This window comes from Salmo salar, chromosome ssa01, assembly GCF_905237065.1.
Source record: "Salmo salar chromosome ssa01, Ssal_v3.1, whole genome shotgun sequence".
NCBI lineage: Eukaryota > Metazoa > Chordata > Actinopteri > Salmoniformes > Salmonidae > Salmo > Salmo salar.
In genome coordinates, this window is record NC_059442.1 from 163,980,347 (window position 1) to 163,999,044 (window position 18,698).

The 18,698-nt window shown below is 40.6% G+C and overlaps 1 protein-coding gene across 1 annotated transcript in view; it reads right to left on the reverse strand.

The window, feature by feature from the left end:
- slc38a9 (solute carrier family 38 member 9) overlaps positions 1-9,267 on the reverse strand; it is a 42,844-nt gene extending 33,577 nt beyond the window's left edge. Inside the window, exon 1 of the mRNA XM_014144643.2 lies at positions 8,965-9,267. The gene's annotated coding sequence lies outside the window, so the exon portion shown is untranslated. The remainder of the gene's footprint in view (positions 1-8,964) is intronic.
- Positions 9,268-18,698: the final 9,431 nt, after the last annotated feature.

The window sequence follows — 18,698 nt, forward strand, 5'->3', positions numbered from 1 at the left end:
GGATAATCATTGGCTCAATGACTAGAAGGAGTGATTAATACCTCTGAGGGTTTAGAGCTTGAGGTAGTCACCTCATACAAGTACTTGGGAGTATGGCTAGACGGTACACTCTCAGCACATATCAAAGCTGCAGGCTAAAGTTAAATCTAAACTTGGTTTCCTCAATCGTAATCGCTCCTCTTTCACCCCAGCTGCCAAACTAACCCTGATTCAGATGACCATCCTACCCATGCTAGATTACGGAGACGCAATTTATAGATTGGCGGTAAGGGCAGGGGCGGAAATCCCGGGGGACACAGGGGGGACACGACCCCCCCATCCTGGTAAAAATATGATTTGTCCCCCCCAATATATCACTGAAACATAACTATGTAATTTAAATAATATTAATAATACGCAATGAAAGCAATTGTGCTGATTATGGACACTTAAAAGCACGTTTTTAAGTTTCAAAAGATTGCGACCCCCCCACCCTTTGCCTCACAATGGTTTGATCCACTGCCAGTTCCTTAGTTTGCAAGGTAACAGAGGGGTCGTGTCTATTGTCTGAAAGGCACTCAATGAACGTAACTGACGTGAGGTTAATCTAGTCAATCGCGCACACACACTAGCTGAATATGCAGAGCTAGCGCGCAAATATTAACTATTAAGCTAGCTAGTACCTATTCCATTTATGTGGCGTCGTCAAAGATGGAATCTTTGCAATCGTCAATTTATTCCAAGATCAGCATGCAGATGATGTAAGTTAGTGCTTCAAAGTCCCTGTGATAAGGTTAGCGATAAACTGAAGTCCAAACTGAAAAGAACTACACTCTCTTCTACCATTGTCTTAAATATATTTCATGCTCTCGTTGCAAAAGCTAAATTGTCGCAAGGGAACTTTTATTTATTTTATTTCACCTTTATTTAACCCGGGTAGCAAAGATTATAGCAAACACCACTGAAACTGAATTGGTGCTCGCTAGCTTTGCAAATTCAGCTATTGTTGGAAGCCAGCCAATATGAAACAAACTATTAAAATTACAAAAGGTTGCAGCATATGTTGTGTAAATGGTGAACTCATACAGCTGTCAACTCTTGTCATTTTAATCCGTTTCACATTTGCTAGCTACCTTTTAGATCGAAGCCCAAATAGAATGATTGAAGATGATAGAAGCCCATCTCCTACTGTAAATAACCTACACACTGTGTGTGTGTGTAGCCAGCCAGCCAGCCAGGTAGAAAAATGGCAGAAAAAAGACAGACATCAGAGTATTTTTCAGTACACCAAAACGCATAGTAAGAACCCTAGTAGCCTAATATCTCAAAGACTAGTTGATAAAATGTTCATAAGAAAGAAATGAAATTCTAATGGAAATGTTTCACAATGATGTCATTAGGCAGAGCAGGCAACAGATGGCACACAGACAGCAGAGTTGGGGACAGATATGCAGTGACAGACTGGCAGAGACAGGGAGTCTCAGGTAAGTTTGTTGAGTCTTTGTTTGGCAACATTATGAAAGGTTCTCAATTTTTTTGACTTGTAAAATAGGAACATAATTTGAAAATGCCATGAATACCCCCCACTCTCAACTTACACTGGTGACTGAACTAAGATTTGTTAAAGGCAATGGTATTGCTGTTGTGATTAGTTGTGTAGTTTTGGGTACCGGTAGTTAGGAGTATGGCAAACACCTTATTTCTTTGGTTCCTCAATATACATTTACCATATTACAATGTAGGCTATGTGTTACAGCACTACTTTTGGTGTCCCCCTCAGGAATTGCTCTTGAGAAAATGTCATGCAACTGTCCCCTCCAAAGTTGATATCAGATTTTCGCCCCTGGGTAAGGGTGCTCTCGAGCAGCTAGATGTTCTTTACCATTCGGTCATCAGATTTGTCACCAATGCTCCTTATAGGACACGTCGCTGCACTCTATACTCCTCTGTAAACTGGTCATCTCTATATACCTGTCGCAAGACCTACTGGTTGATGCTTATTTATAAAAACCCTCTTAAGGGGGAGTGAAGCCTATCTGAGATATCTATTGCAGCCCTCGTCCTACACATACAACACCCGTTCTGCCATTCACATTCTGTTAAAGGTCCCCAAAGCACACACATCCTTGGGTCGCTCGTCTTTTCAGGTCGCTGCAGCTAGCGACTGGAACGAGCTGCAACAATCTGGACAGTCTTCATTCAAAGACTCAATCATGGACACTTACTGACAGTTGTGGCTGCTTTGCATGATGTATTGTTGTCTCTACCTTCTTGCCCTTTGTGCTGTTGTCTGTGCCCAATAATGTTCGTACCCGGTGTTGTGCTGCTACCATGTTGCATTCATGCCGTCTTAGGTCTCTCTTTACGTAATGTTGTGTTGTCTCTTGTCGTGATGTGTGTTTTGTCCCAAATTTGATTTTATTTATTTTAAATCCCAGCCCCTGTCCCCGCAGGAGGCCTTTTGGTAGGCCATATAACTGACTTGCCTAGTTAGATAAAGGTTAAATAAACACAAATAAAAAACAATGCAGTTCAAGAAATAGTTTTTAAAAAATATTTATTTTTTCTTAAATCCTAGTTTGAGTATGGTGATATATCTAGAAATCAGATGACAGAGCAAGGTACAGCTTTTTTTCTCTCCCACAGTTGTTTTCAAAAAGTGACTTTATATTGGTTTCAACGTGGGGATACTATGCACTTTTAAGATGGACCCTTAGCCGTAAGTGCAATCAGCCAAACCTGATTTTTACAGAAAAACGTTATTTCTCTCAATTAAATGATCTACAGATCTCAAACCAACTCTGTTTTTTCATCACAACAATTACATTTTCATTCTTATGGATTTTATGTAAAAATACAAGCTCAAAAAACATAGGGCTATGATCTTATTCACTCGTACGCAACCTACCGTCTACTAGCATGACCTAGAGAACTGAAATCACCTGTAGAAAAGTGACTGATGTCCCTAATCCATGACACACCCATTAGAATGTTATCTGATAAATAATGATCTAGTCTGATGTGTACTTTGACCTCTACTATTAAAAGCACATTTATTTTATCAAAAATCTATCTACAAATATTTATCCTATTACAGCTGTGGCTATTAATTCACATACAGATAACATTTTCAACAGCTTCCAGTCCAAATGACATATACAGTGGGGGGAAAAAAGTTTTTGATCCCCTGCTGATTTTGTACGTTTGCCCACTGACAAAGAAAGGATCAATCTATAATTTTAATGGTAGGTTTATTTGAACAGTGAGAGACAGAATAACAACAAAAATATCCAGAAAAACGCATGTCAAAAATGTTATAATTTGATTTGCATTTTAATGAGGGAAATAAGTATTTGACCCCCTCTCAATCAGAAAGATTTCTGGCTCCCAGGTGTCTTTTATACAGGTAACGAGCTGAGATTAGGAGCACACTCTTAAAGGGAGGGCTCCTAATCTCAGTTTGTTACCTGTACAAAAGACACCTGTCCACAGAAGCAAACAATCAATCAGATTACAAACTATCCACCATGGCCAAGACCAAAGAGCTCTCCAAGGATGTCAGGGACAAGATTGTAGACCTACACAAGGCTGGAATGGGCTACAAGACCATCGCCAAGCAGCTTGGTGAGAGAGTGACAACATTTGGTGCGATTATTCGCAAATGGAAGAAACACAAAAGAACTGTCAATATCCCTCGGCCTGGGGCTCCATGCAAGATCTCACCTCGTGGAGTTGCAATGATCATGAGAACGGTGAGGAATCAGCCCAGAACTACACGGGAGGATCATGTCAATGATCTCAAGGCAGCTGGGACCATAGTTACCAAGAAAACAATTGGTAACACACTACGCCGTGAAGGACTGAAATCCTGCAGCGCCCGCAAGGTGCCCCTGCTCAAGAATATATATACATGCCCGTCTAAAGTTTGCCAATGAACATCTGAATGATTCAGAGGACAACTGGTGAAAGTGTTGTGGTCAGATGAGACCAAAATGGAGCTCTTTGGCATCAACTCAACTCGCCGTGTTTGGAGGAGGAGGAATGCTGCCTATGACCCCAAGAACACCATCTCCACCGTCAAACATGGAGGTGGAAACATTATGCTGTGGGGGTGTTTTTCTGCTAAGGGGACAGGACAACTTCACCGCATCATTTGACGGGGCCCATGTACTGTCAAATCTTGGGTGAGAACCTCCTTCCCTCAGCCAGGGCATTGAAAATGGGTCGTGGATGGGTATTCCAGCATGACAATGACCCAAAACACACAGCCAAGGCAACAAAGGAGTGGCTCAAGAAGAAGCACATTAAGGTCCTGGAGTGGCCTAGCCAGTCTCCAGACCTTAATCCCATAGAAAATTTGTGGAGGGAGCTTGAAGGTTCGAGTTGCCAACAAGGGTTTTGCCACCAAGTACTAAGTCACGTTTTGCAGAGGGGTCAAATACTTATTTCCCTCATTAAAATGCAAATCAATTTATAACATTTTTGACATGCGTTTTTCTGGATTCTTTTGTTGTTATTCTGTATCTCACTGTTCATATAAACCTACCATTAAAATTATAGACTGATCATTTCTTTGTAAGTGGGCAAATGTACAAAATCAGCACTGGGATCAAATACTTTTTTCCCCCCACTGTACATCTAAAAACAACTCAATGATAGATAGCTGACCTCCCTCCTCCATCCTACACCGGTGTAGTATTTCCTGTGATAGATCTAATTTTCAATAGCTCACTGTCCATGAGGCCGTCCACTGTCCACTAGGCCACTCCAGGACAGATCTAAAGACAAGCGTTGTGGGTTCCTTGACCTCTTATCAAAAAGGTACACCTTACATTTTCTTAAAATATTTCACTTATTACCAATGTGGTTATTAATTTACATACATATGTCATTTTCAATAGCTTCCAGTGCAAGTTACATATACAATATATCTAAAACCACTTGATGTTAGGTCACTGACCTCCCTCTGTCATAGTACACCCATTAGAATTTCTATTTTTAATTTCACAGATTATGATTATCCCCCCCACCTTGATTCTATAATTATTTATGTTATTACTGCTTTGGTTACAAATTCACATACAGATCTCTATTCTTTATTTTCCCAAAAGATGAACGATGCAAAGTACAGACAGATCCTTGATGAAAACCGTCTCTAGAGCATTCAGGACCTCAGACTGGGGAAAAGGTTCACCTTCCAACAGCACAACAACCCTAAGCACACAGCCAAGACAATGCAGAAGTGGCTTTGGGACAAGTCTCCGAATGTCCTTGAGTGGCCCAGCCACAACCCAGACTTGAACCTGATCTAACATCTCTGGAGAGACCTGAAAATAGCTGTGCAGCGACGCTCCCCATCCAACCTGACAGAGCTTGACAGGATCTGCAGAGAAGAGAGAAACTCCCCAAATACAGGTGTGCCAAGTTTGCAGCGTCATACCCAAGAACACTCATGGCTGTAATCGTTGCCAAAGGTGCGTCAACAAAGTACTGAATAAAAGGGTCTAAATACTTATGCAAATGTGATATTACAGCTTTTTTATTTTTAATACATTTGCAAAAATATCTAAAAACCTGTTTTTTTCTTTGTCATTATGAGGTATTGTGTATAGATTGATGAGGGGGGAAAATGATTTAATCAATTTTAGAATACTGCTTACAGTTAGGCTACAATACATGGTATCACTTGGTTTGCCAAATGGGAAAGGCTGTGCTAGTTAAAACATTCTTCATCACTGTTATTTAACTAATTTTAACACTCAATAACCATCAACTAATCCAAACAGTTTAGGCTTGCCTAAAGTCACAGTTGTCAGTGTTGTTCTTGTTATATTTTTTAGAATGCACGAGGCGTTTGTGGGTGTCTTTCATTCTCTAGAACAATCAGAAGCTATAAATCCTGTCTCGGGTGTTTAGTCTGCGTGGTGATAAATTCATTTTATCATAGGCTCATCATTAACTTCGAACTAGTTAATTAGTTTGGAATGGATATAACAGCCTATAGGCTACTTGTCGATACTAGAGTCAGACACGTCATGTTTTAACCTAAATGCATGATAGGCTGCTATATCAACGCATTTAAACTTATTTCTTTATTAAATAGGATTTTATTGAGTTCATATTGTTAATTTCACAATAGCTTACTAGTAAAGCAAAAACAATATAGGTTAATTTGTCTCCTATAAACTTTGCACAGTAAGTAGCCACACCCCGAGTGAGGTCAGAGAGCGCGTCAGCCTGAAGGAACCGCCCCTTTTGACCAGAGTGAATAAAAGGATTGGTAAAGAAATGAACATTTAGACCTGAGGCGCTTCTTCTGTATGCTGATTGGCTAAAACACATTAAGTTAAGAAATTCTGCAATTAACTTTTAACAAGGCACGCCTGTTAACCTCTTACATCTAGACGTTCCGCTAGCGGAACACCTACTCCAATATCCAATGATAGGCGTGGCGCGAATGACAAATTCCTCAAAAATACAAAAACTTCCATTTTTCAAACATATGACTATTTCACAGCATTTTAAAGACAAGACTCTCCTTTATCTAACCACACTGTCCGATTTCAAAAAGGCTTTACAGCGAAAGCAAAACATTACATTATGTCAGCAGAGTACCAAGCCAGAAATAATCAGACACCCATTTTTCAAGCTAGCATATAATGTCACTAAAAACAAAACCACAGCTAAATGCAGCACTAACCTTTGATGATCTTCATCAGATGACAACCCTAGGACATTATGTTAAACAATGCATGCATGTTTTGTTCAATCAAGTTCATATTTATATCAAAAAACAGCTTTTTACATTAGCATGTGACGTTCAGAACTAGCATACCCCCGGTGAATTTACTAAATTACTCACGATAAACGTTCACAAAAAACATAACAATTATTTTAAGAATTATAGATACAGAACTCCTCTATGCACTCGATATGTGAAATTTTAAAATAGCTTTTCGATGAAAGCACATTTTGCAATATTCTCAGTAGATAGCCCAGCCATCACGGCTAGACATTTAGACACCGACCAAGTTTAGCCCTGATCAAACTCCGATTTACTATTACAAAAGTTTCATTACCTTTGTTGTCTTCGTCAGAATGCACTCCCAGGACTGCTACTTCAATAACAAATGTTGGTTTGGTCCAAAATAATCCATCGTTATATCCGAATAGCGGCGTTTTGTTCGTGCGTTCCAGACACTATCCGAAATGGTAAAGAAGGGTCGTGCGCATGGCGCAATTCGTGACAAAAAAATTCTAAATATTCCATTACCGTACTTCGAAGCATGTCAACTGCTGTTTAAAAACAATTTTTATGCCATTTTTCTCGTATAAAAGCGATAATATTCCGACCGGGAATCTCCTTTTCGGCAAACAGAGGGAAAAAAAATCACAAAGACGGGTGCGGTCAGGTCACGCGCCTAAGCCCACAGTCCCTTGATCGGCCACTTGAGAAAGGCGATAATGTGTTTCAGCCTGGGGCTGGGATGACGACATTCAGGTTTTTCCCGGGCTCTGAGCGCCTATGGACGACGTAGGAAGTGTCACGTTAGAGCAGAGATCCTTAGTAAAAGATAGAGATGGCAAAGAAGTTCCAGAAATGGTCAGACAGGCCACTTCCTGTAAAGAAATCTCTCAGGTTTTGACCTGCCATTTGAGTTCTGTTATACTCACAGACACCATTCAAACAGTTTTAGAAACTTTAGGGTGTTTTCTATCCATATATAATAAGTATATGCATATTCTAGTTACTGGGTAGGATTAGTAACCAGATTAAATCGGGTACGTTTTTTATCCAGCCATGAAAATACTGCCCCCTAGCCATAAGAGGTTAATTGAAATGCATTCCAGGTGACTAGCTCGTGAAGCTGGTTGAGAGAATGCCAAGCGTGTGCAAATCTGTCATCAAGACAAAGGGTGGCTACTTGGAAGAATCTGAAATATAACATATATTTTGATTTGGAATGAGTAGGTGTGTCCAAACTTTTGACTGCTACTGAATGTGTCATGTGTTTAGGAAGCTATTGAAAAACTATGTGAATTAATATCTAAAGCTGTGTAAGGAAAAGCATTTGTGGAGAATCAAAGGGGAGGAATTAAAAGTAAAATAAAAGGCCTAGCTTTCATAAGAAATATACCTATAAAATCAGGGAAGTGGTGAACTGGAATTCTAATGAATGTTGCATGCGTGAAGGGGTTCAGTGACTTCACATTATGTGGTTTTACATCTCCATTTTACCTAGATAGGAAGCTTTTGAAAAGTAGTCTTGCAAATGGGTCAAATATAGCACAGTAGTTATAGGTAACTAATACAAATGTTGGCCCATGTAGCAATTGGATGCCCTATGCAGTGTGTAATCTTCATATATGGCTAACAGTTCTGGATGGGAATGCAAAAACATGTTTTTTTGCTTACGTGCAATCACCGGTATTGCACTTTTACGACCGTCCCTAAAACACCTGCGTGCCAAAAACAGTATATTGCCCAATTTCCCGTCTGTTAAGTACCGTGTTCGACTATCGGTAAAAACAAATGGTGTTTCGTGCGCTCTACAGTACTCCGATACTAGATATATCACACTCATCTTCCGTCGGAGAGCAATTGAGCTCATTTAGTGGGCAAGGTTTCATTATGAGAAACAGCAACTGTAGCTTGCTATGTTATGTTATCGATAGCAATGAATTGATATTACATACACCGCATACTTACTCAATAGCCACCTAACCAAGAATCTCGTTGACCACCTATGACATACCTAACTAAGGGATAACAAACAAACTGGTGGTGTGAAAACATATGTTACCTAGCTAGCTATAGGAACGTTAGTAGCCAGATAGTGTAGCGAGCCAGGGGGCTGGCTATTTGAACACACAAAACAGCTTCTAAAACAATTTAACTAAATAAACCTTATTACCTCGAGGTTGTGTTTTAGTCCAGCTTTGCAAGCGTATCTACTACACATTATTAAAATGTCCGATACTCACCTCTGGAGGCTGCCCGTCACGAAGACCGCTTGCCCGAACGGACAGTTTAAAAAAGAAAACAACACGAACGTGTCGTGAACATTCTTCTTCTTCTATAATATTATAGCGGTCCGCAAACAAATGTTAGGTGCATGCCGCCACCTACTGTACAATCCATTATACATGGTAAAAGATTATACAAAATTAGGAAAAAGTTAAATTACCGTCATTAATAGTTTAACCCTATCTAATCCTACACCTGGTCGACGGCCTGGGAAAACAGAACATTACCCCCTCAACCAGTGGCGGTCACTGCCGTTTAAGATGAGGGAGGACTTGGGCAGGAGCTCACCAGAGCTGAGTACCAGCAACTCAAATGTCCAGTCCACTGCCTGAGCTCCAGGTCCTCTTATAAAACATTATCTTAATAGTATTGTGGAGCTCCTGCACCTAAATGTAAACAGTACAGGACAATTATTTTTTTAATGGGCATGGCCTTATTTCAATTGCAGCATATTGGATGACTGTCATTCATATTCCATTCACCCAGCTCAATGTAACATCGATAGGTTTAGGCTACTACATGATACTCACATTTTTCCTATACCCATCATGAGGTTGCGACAAACTAGCCTACGAATGAAAGTTTACAAAATAGGTGCACAAGTCGAGAGAACATTTTGAGTGTTCAAGGTGACAGACAGTGACACATTCAATACCGCCTTGCATCGAGCTGATATAGGGTGTAATCATTAGTCCAACAGTTTCTATCGGACAAATTCCAGTATGTTTATCCCTGTTTCGTTCCGTTTGCTTCCGTTTAAGAAAAGTTTTAACAGAATCAGCGGAATGAATACATCCCCGAACACACGCAAACACAGTTTACTTTTATAGCAGTCACACACACACACACAGCATGATCACTTTGCGCATTGTATAATTACTTCTCGCATCTATACGCTCTCCTCTCACCTTTTCCCTTCACTTGTGGACTTCAGTGCACAACACGTCAGTTGTCTGTGACCAGGTGAAAAAACCTTTCCAAGCCAAACCTTTATATCATAAACACTAACTGCTACACACAGCCTACATCGTTGTCACAATATTAGCTAACGTCATAGTCAACATAGTTACTAGAACTAACCCGCTAGATACAATCATGCAGTCCTTGTATTTCAAAAAAAAAGTTAATCTATTGTCTTTCTCTCTCTTGAGTCAACTTCTCACCACATGTTATGCACTGCAGTGCTAGCTAGCTGTAGCTTATGCTTTCAATACTAAATTCCAGTAGCGGTGTGTAGGTAAAATCACTGAGGAAGCCAAGCCAAGCCAGTGAAAAAGCCATATTACAACCTATGTTGTGAAAATTGTGTTGTTTGCTCTATAACCCATTCGTTCATACGCCACCGTGATAAACAATAAGGCCGTGACAACAAAAAGACAACAGTCACACAGTGGCCGAATAAATTCAACTACACATACGTTTGTTTTATCAGCAACATCTGTCTGGTGAAATCAACAAATCAAATATTGCATACAAACAGTTATCACCTGCAGCATGGTCAAGCAAGTTAATGTTTTCGACAGTTTACTAAAACAACTACTGACTTAAAACCACGGAGTTACTGCAAGCCAACACAAAGACAACAGGAGCACTGCCTTCGCTATGCCAGCACCATTTCAACTTAAACATTTAAACATCATCAAATCAACAAGGCTATATACAGTTGAAGTCAGAAGTTTACATACACTTAGGATGGAGTCATTTAAACTCTTTTTTCAACCACACCACAAATTTCTTGTTAACAAACTATAGTTTTGGCAAGTCGGTTAGGACATCTACTTTGTGCATGACACAAGTAACTTTTCCAACAATTGCTTACAGACAGATTATTTCACTTATAATTCACTGTATCACAATTCCAGTGGGTCAGAAGTTTACATACACTAAGTTGACTGTGCCTTTAAACAGCTTGGAAAATACCAGAAAATGATGTCATGGCTTTAGAAGCTTCTGCTTCTGAGGCTAATTGACATCATTTGAGTCAATTGGAGGTGTACCCGTGGATGTATTTCAAGGCCTACCTTCAAACTCAGTGCCTCTTTGATTGACATCACTGGAAAATCAAAAGAAATCAGCCAAGACCTCACAAAAAAAATTGTAGACCTCCACAAGGTTCATCCTTAGGAGCATTTTCCAAATGCATGAAGGTACCACGTTCATCTGTACAAACAATAGTACGCAAGTATAAACACCATGGGAACACGCAGCCGTCATACCGCTCAGGAAGGAGACGCGTTCTGTCTCCTAGAGATGAACGTACTTTGGTGCGAAAAGTGCAAATCAATCCCAGAACAACAGCAAAGGATCTTGTGAAGATGCTGGAGGAAACAGGTACAAAAGTATCTATATCCACAGTAAAACGAGTCCTATATTAACATAACCTGAAAGCCGGCTCAGCAAGGAAGAAGCCACTGCTACAAAACCGCCATAAAAAATCCAGACTACAGTTTGCAACTGCACATGGGGACAAAGATTGTACTTTTTGAAGAAATGTCCTCTGGTCTGATGAAACAATAATAGAACTGTTTGACCATGATGACCATCGTTATGTTTGGAGGAAAAAGGGGGAGGCTTGTAAGCCGAAGAACACCATCCCAACTGTGAAGCACGGGGTGGCAGCATCATGTTGTGGGGGTGCTTTGCTGCAGGAGGGACTGGTGCATTTCACAAAATAGATGGCATCATGAGGAAGTAAAATGATGTGCATATATTGAAGCAACATCTCAAGACATCAGTCAGGAAGTTAAAGCTTGGTCGCAAATGGGTCTTCCAAATGGACAATGACCCCAAGCATACTTTACAAAGTTGTGGCAAAATTGCTTAAGGACAACAAAGTCAAGGTATTGGAGTGGCCATCACAAAGCCCTGACCTCAATCCTATAGAACATTTGTGGGCAGAACAGAAAAAGTGTGTGCGAGCAAGGAGGCCTACAAACCTGACTCAGTTACACCAGCTCTGTCAGGAGGAATGGGCCAAAATTCACCCAACATTTTGTGGGAAGCTGGTGGAAGGCTACCTGAAACGTTTGACCCAAATTAGACAATTTAAAGGCAATGCTACCAAATACTAATTGAGTGTATGTAAACTTCTGACCCACTGGGCATGTGATGAAAGAAATAAAAGCTGAAATAAATCATTCTCCTATTATTCTGACATTTCACATTCTTAAAATAAAGTGGTGATCCTAACTGACCTACGACAGGGAATTTTTACTGGGATTAAATGTCAGGAATTGCAAAAAAACTGAGTTTAGATGTATTTGGCTAAGGTGAATGTAAATTTCCGACTTCAACTGTATGCTTAATTTAATACAAACTTAAACAAACTTAAAGATACCAATCTACCTACCTCATCCTCATATTGTTTTTATTTACTTTTTTGCTCTTTTGCACACCAGTATTTCTACTTGCACATCGTCATCTGCACATCTATCACTCCAGTGTTAATTTGCTAAATTGTAATTACTTCGCTACTATGGCCTATTTATTGCCTTACCTCCTCACGCCATTTGCACACACTGTATATAGACATTTTCTATTGTTATTGACTGTACGTTTGTTTATTCCATGTGAAACTCTGTGTTGTTGTTTGTGTCACACTGCTTTGCTTTATCCTGGCCAGGTCGCAGTTGTAAATGAGAACTTGTTCTCAACTGGCCTACCTGGTTAAAAAAAGGTGAAATAAAATAAAAATACCAACAACTATTTAGTCCAATCAATGTTGCTAAATATCCTGCCTTCCAGTATGGATTTGATGCACCAGGACAGCCCACAGTTGAGCTCAGCTCAAAGTTGATTGGCTAATTATTTCATAAATAGCAGCTGGACCAAAATCTTATACTCTTTTGGTCCAGACAGCATCAGATACATGGGCTACACATATTGAGACAGAGGGGCGCTGTTTCCCTTGCTCGGATGATTTCTCAGGTGAAATTCAGCCACTTGCGAATTGACGAAAAATTATGAAAATACAGAGAAAGACTAAAGATAAATTATTTTATACATATTTTTTTGTATTATTGGTCAAATATTTGGGGAAGCCTGGCTTCCTTTGGCATCCATGAATACACACCATTGCTAGATTCATTATCTAATCCTTTGATTGGATGGACAACATGTCAATTCATGCTGCAAGAGCTCTGAACGGTTGGAAGACGTCCTCCAGAAGTTGTCATAATTACTGTGTAAGTCTATGGAAGGGATTTAGAACCATGAGCCTCCTAGGTTTTGTATTGAAGTCAATGTACCCAGATGAGGACGGAAACTAGCTGTCCTCCGGCTACACCATGGTGCTACCTTACAGAATGCTTTTGAGGCTACTGTAGACCTTCATTGCAAAACAGTGTGTTTTAAACAATTAGTTGGTGACGTGAATATATTTAATATCGTTTTATCTAAAAATGTTTACTTTTTTCATGTTTCAGAAATATTTTTTCCTCTGAAATTCACTGAGGAGGATGGTCCTCTGAGGAGCCTCCACTGCCTGCAACTCATAATCCCAAGTACTTCTCTGCAGCTTCCACCACAACCTCTATTTTCTGTGACTGGCTATAAACTTTCTTTAACCGGACACCTCCGATCTGCAGCACAATGGGCATCCCCCACTGCTTACACGCACAACTTTTTCCACCGATACTACACAGTCCTTTGTCTCATGCCCACCTGCACACTTCTAACATGGTGTGCATAGGAACCTCCTCCTACACACTCCTGCAACATGACCATAAACTTGGCACCTAAAACACCATAATGGTTTTGGGACAAAAGCTCTCATGGGATAATTGACACATCCTTACTTGACATTGTCAAGCAAAGACTTGCATCAAATCTCAGCAGGACAGACAGATAGTGTCCTCTCCGTTTCATCACACTCTCCACCGGGTCATCATCACACCAAACAGCGGGCGTCACAGATACTGGGAGTCTTACATTTCAGTTGATCTTCCTCCACACTTAACGCCACCCCGGTTATTACTGAATTTTTCCTTTGTAGAACGTTCCTTATTGCAACAAACTATGTTGGAACTGTGTTTTTCAAATAAATGACGATTGCCGAATACTTTTGAGGGTACGCGGGGTATGTGATGTCATCACGTAACTATGAACTCCACTCCACATTTCATTCTAAATTCTTACTGCTTGCAAAAGAAAAATCAACTATACAAATAATGTTTCTTTGCAGGACAAGGATTGGCCTGACTTTCAAGAATGCCTGAATTGCTTCGCCTTGATTTTCTGGTTGGCTGGCAAGTGTAACAATTTAGAAGTTGATCCTGTAGTTCAGGGTTTCCCAACCTCAGCCCCCCCCCACCCCCTGGGTGCACGTTTAGTTTTTTGCACTCTCACTACACAACTGATTCAAATAACCAACTCATCATCAAGCTTTGATTATTTGAATCAGCTGTGTAGTGCTGGGTCACAAACCTGGACTTTCTGATGGGCCGCCCCCAGGTGGTGAATGTAGGAAACAACATCTCCACTTTGCTGACCCTCAACACTGGGGCCCCACAAGGGTGCGTGCTCAGCCATGACTGCGTGACCATGCACGCCTCCAACTCAATCATCAAGTTAGCAGATGACACAACAGTAGTAGGCTTGATTACCAACAATGACGAGACAGCCTTCAGGGAGGAGGTGAGGGCACTCAAACTGTGGTGTCAGGAAAACAACTTCTCACTCAACGTCAACAAAACAAAGGAGATGATCGTGGACTTCAGGAAACTGCAGAGGAAGCACCCCCCATCCACATCGATGGGACAGCAGTGGAAAATGTTAAGTTCCTCGGTACACATCACAGACAAACTGAAATGGTCCACTCACACAGCCTCTTCAACCTCAGGAGGCCGAAGAAATTTGGCTTGTCACCCAGAACCCTGTCAAACCCTTACAGATGCACAATCGAGAGCATCCTGTCATGCTGTATCACAGCCTGGTACGGCATCTGCACCGCACTCAACCGCAAGGCTCTCCAGAGGGTAGTGCAGTCTACACAACTCATCACCGGGGGCAAACTACCTGCCCTCCATGACACATATAGCACAGGAAGGCCAAAAAGATCATCAAGGACACCAACCAACTGAGCCTGTTCACACCGCTACTATCCAGAAGGTGAGGTCAGTACAGGTGCATCAAAGCTGGGACCAAGAGACTGAAAAACAACTTCTATCTCATGGCCATCAGACTGCTAAACAGCAATCACTAACTCAGAGAGGCTGCTGCCTACATTGAGACCCAATCACTGGCCACTTGAATAAATGGATCACTAGTCACTTTAAACAATGCCACTTTAAATAATGCCACTTTAATAATGTGTACATATCTTACATTACTCATATCATATGTATATACTGTATCTTATATCATCTACTGCAACGTGCCTATGCCGCTCGGCCATCGCTCATCCATATATTTATATGTACATATTCTCATTCACCTCTTTAGATTTGTGTGGATAAGGTAGTTGTTTGGGAATTGTTAGATTACTTGTTAGATATTACTGCACTGTCAGAACTAGAAGCACAAGCATTTCGCTACACTCACATTAACATCTGCTAACGTGTCACGTCCTGACCAGCAGAGGGAGTAATTGTATTCGTTTTGGTCAGGACGTGGCAGAATTTTTGTGTTATGTGTAGATTGGTTGCTGGACTCTCAATTGGAGGCAGGTGTTTCTAGTTGCCTCTGATTGGGAGTCCTATAAACAGGTGTGTGTTTTTCCTTTGTGTTTGTGGATAATTGTTTCTGTTCAGTGTGTTAGCTGGCAGGACTGTTTAGCTGTCGGTTGTGGGTTGTAATTATATAGTGTTCTGTCTGAATTAAATTATGAACACTAACTCCGCTGCACCTTGGTCTTCTCTCCAGTACGACAGCCCTTACACAATGTGTATGTGACCAATAACATTTGATTTGATTTGATCAAAATGTGTACCCAGGGGGTGCCCCATGACCGAGATTGGGAAACCCTGCTGTAGTTGACTGGTAGCCAGTGGAGTTGAGCCAGGATTGGGGTGATATGGTCTGACTTTGGCAGCACTGTTATGGATTAGTTGGAGCCTCTGTAGTGATTTGGCAGGGAGGCCCCCAAACAGCGCTTTGCTGTAGTTGATCCTAGAGAAGATTAAAGGGGTGGATGAGTGAGGTGATTTGATTAATCTGGCCCGGGTGCACGGGTAGGCGTGTTTTGCACCAGGAAAGTTGATTGCATTTGTTTTGGAAACGGGCTGCCTCCCGGGTGTGAGCCAGGTGCCCTGTTCAAAGCCCACAGTAAAACAAAAGTGACATAATTAGCACGTGGAGTAATGAGTAGGATTCTGTGTTTTCACATGTAAAAGTGATTGCTTTTGATATTAAAAGCTTTATCTGCATTCCCAATGAAAACTAGTTTGAAAATTCAAACATATATTTTATGGAAAACTGATGTATGTTCTGGATGATGCTCCATGCTGCCTTGTTGACAACATGACCAAGCGCCGCAGATTACTGTTCGGTTTAAGAAGGGTGCTCCTCCCTAACCGTTTTTGCCAGTTCACGTCAGGTGACTCAGACCGGTGCCCCGCAGCTCAGCATAATCCAATCCTCACAGTTTCTTTGCATCTAGAGTGACGGTATGACCCAGACGATGTTTATAAGATGGAAAAATTATGTTTTACATATTTGTTTTATGTGGGCTTCAAAGGACAGAGAAGGATCAAACTTGACTCCTTGGTTGGAGGTGACAGAGGACAGGTGGTTGATCTGGCAGTTGATTGTAGGACAGATGTTTTCAGCACTGGTGACCTGCTTGGGTGTCCCAATAAGCATAGCCTCAGTCTTGCTACTGTTCAACTGGAGGAAGGTCTCTGTCATCCATGCCCTGATGTCCTCTAGGCAGCTGCTGAGTTTTGCTCGGGCAGAGAGGGTGTCCGGTTTGGTGTTAATGTAGACCTATAGCCAGTGTAGCAGTGGAAGTGGATGAAACATGTCAATTAAAAACAGGATATGCCCCAACACTGACTGACCCCTGTGGGATGTCGCATGTGACAGTAGACTCCTCCTATCTGGACTCTCCAATAGTGATGATACACATGTTGCTTCCTACATTATTATAACAATTAAATGCAGAAACATTTCACAACATATATTGTTCTCACATATTTGCATTATTTAACAACATAAATCATAAGAATTTGTGGTTTTGAGTGGATTATTCCTTTAAGTGAAATCTTCACCTACCAGGGGCACTGGGCCATGCAAAACGAACTCCACCTGCAATTCCACTCTTTGCTTAAAGGTACAATATGCAGAAATCACTTCGCCATTTCCTGGTTGCGAAATTTCTAGTTCCCCTAATTTCAGTTTCTGTGACAAAACAAGCAATGCATAGTGTAGAGAATCATTGTACCATCTTAACCGCTGTGAATTAACTTTTCAATAACCAAAAATATTGTATTTTCAGCTGTTTGAATTTGGTGTACAAAACCAAATGTAAAAGATAAAAACGAAACTTAAGCGATGGAATTATAGGAATACCACACATAGAACAGATATACCGCTTCTTAGACTTGCTTTCACTGAGAATGACAGTAGGGTCCCCAAAAAGTAACTTTAAAATTCATCTTTGATTAAGTTTTTCACCTTTTTCAATCATAAATAGTTCACATACATGGTTCCTTGACACATGACACAGAGTACAAGGAGTGGAATGTTACAGAGACTGGCAACCAGGCTAAATGATCATATCTAACAGTGTGAATCTATATTGTAGTTTCATTCTAATAAGACTACAATCGGGGATTTTTTTTGTCAGATGAGGCTCCTGCCCTCTAGTGGAAAAATAATGTTAGGTATAGAAGAAAATATAGGTGCGGATAGGAACTCAGGGCCACCTTCAGTTGCCAACCGTTGCAGATAGAAATGCCATGACTAGAGCCAACATGATTTCTTGGTCTTTATGTCAGACAAGCATGTACGTTCTACATTGATATTTCTATCAGAACGTTCCAAAACGTTGTGTCTTGCTGAACGCACCACTGGTCACACTAAAATATTTGCCCAAGTGAACAACTGATCAAGGATAAGCTCTCCTCAGCCCAGAGATGACCTCAAGTCACCAAGAATCTAACAATTAAGCTGATTTTGGACCATTGTGTTTCCTCTGCACCATGTTCAACTGCCAGATGGTCTCAAATGTTGCAGATATAAATTATATCACTTGAGCTGACGTGATTCCTTATTGTACATGTTAGAGAGGAATGTTTGTTCTACATTGCATTTTTCTATCTGAAAAGTTCCATAACGTTCCTACAGGTGATTGACATGACCTAACACACAACGTGACCGGAGCAATTACCCTAATTGCCAATCACAACATGGACTGCATCGATTTTATAGAGCTTCTTATTTACACATTTTGTCTGAATTGTTGAAACAAAGATATTTTCACAGTCCCTCCGTTTCAATAAAAAATTACCAGGGAGAAATAATTACTAATATGGATTAGCCACATGTAAATGAGAAAGATGGGAGGTCACATTAAATAATAATTACTCACTTACTCAGCCATAGAAAGCTTTCTAGTTTTATATAAACAAAATATAAAAAAATATTTGTAAATCAACATTTCATTTGATATGACCTTTCAATGATAAGTAAATAAATCCCGAGCAGTGGTTTTATAAAATGTTTTAATAAAAAGTAACACCCCTTTGTTCCT